This window comes from Diachasma alloeum, unplaced genomic scaffold (genome assembly GCF_001412515.2).
Source record: "Diachasma alloeum isolate Michigan unplaced genomic scaffold, Dall2.0 Dall_scaffold_34143, whole genome shotgun sequence".
Lineage (NCBI taxonomy): Eukaryota > Metazoa > Arthropoda > Insecta > Hymenoptera > Braconidae > Diachasma > Diachasma alloeum.
Genome location: NW_021682999.1, coordinates 1 through 1,210, shown reverse-complemented (window position 1 = coordinate 1,210; position 1,210 = coordinate 1). Strand labels below are relative to the sequence as shown.

Genomic DNA, 1,210 nt, shown 5'->3' with positions numbered 1-1,210 from the left:
TTGGACTACTCCGGACTCACTCGACGCCGGAGAGCCGTTCGAGGTTTCTTCCCGCATTTGAAAATTCATTCCTCCGCTCCTACTTGAGATTAAGAGATGAAACCGATGTCATTTATTAAAAATGCAATTCTCAATCTGTAGGCTTTGGTTTCATTCCTTCATCTCAATTAGGGAGGGGAGAAACTAATTTTTGAATGGGAAGAACTTGTTCGGAGTTATTGCGCGTTTTGAAAATTCATTCCTCCGCTCCTACTTGAGATTAAGAGATGAAACCGATGTCATTTATTAAAAATGCAATTCTCAATCTGTAGGCTTTGGTTTCATTCCTTCATCTCAATTAGGGAGGGGAGAAACTAATTTTTGAATGGGAAGAACTTGTTCGGAGTTATTGCGCGTTTTGAAAATTAATTCCTCCTCTCCTAATAGAGACTAATGGAATGAAACCACTGTCATTTATTGAGAATATTATTCTCGATCGATAGATGTTGCGTTCATTCCCTCTTCGCAATTAGGAGCGAAGGGGGGAGGGGAGTAATGAATTTTCTAATCGGTTGAGCCCCTCCGCCAGGGGTCAGTCACTTCAAGTACCCCCTCCACCTGCTAATCTCCAGGGTACAATCTGGTAATAACTAGTTTTTTTTTTTGTGGTCACCGTGAGGGGTATGTGAACACCTTCACGGCCGTCTAGACGCTGGTAGACGCCATATTGTTTGGAAACTCTATTGTGTTGTGACGTTTATTTTGTATGGGGAAAATAAAAATAAACAACAATTGAGAATAAGAAAGATTAAAACAATGCATCAGTGTGAGAAATAAATTGAGGTAATTGTTGATAGAAATTATGCATTTGATAATTATCAAGCTTTGTAGAAAAATTAATTCGTTTATGAGACACTTAGAGGTTACATGTGAACTGGCAGATGTATTCTTTCATTTTCATCCTTGATCACGACCTTATTTGTGTAGATAATGCCGAAAAATTCGAAATGCGTGGTGCCTCATTGCGGGCATGCACAACAGAAGAATAAAGAATGTATTTACGTGAAATTTCCCCGAGAAGTTGAAAGGTAATGATTGATTGATATTGGTGGTGCTAATTGAATATGGTATAACTCATCCAAATTTGTTTGTTCAGATGCAAGAAATGGGTACAGGCTGGGAGCGTAGAGGACCTCACAAGCTTGTCAATAGAGAAGCTCAATGGGATACG

At 39.3% G+C, this 1,210-nt stretch overlaps 1 long non-coding RNA gene across 1 annotated transcript; it reads left to right on the top strand.

Annotated features, from left to right (window-relative positions):
* The first annotated feature begins 714 nt into the window (after positions 1 to 714).
* Positions 715 to 1,209, top strand: LOC107047250. Its single transcript, XR_001461635.1, has 3 exons — positions 715 to 822; positions 967 to 1,067; positions 1,136 to 1,209. It is a non-coding gene; the product is annotated as an uncharacterized LOC107047250 (long non-coding RNA).
* The last annotated feature ends 1 nt before the right edge of the window (position 1,210 follows it).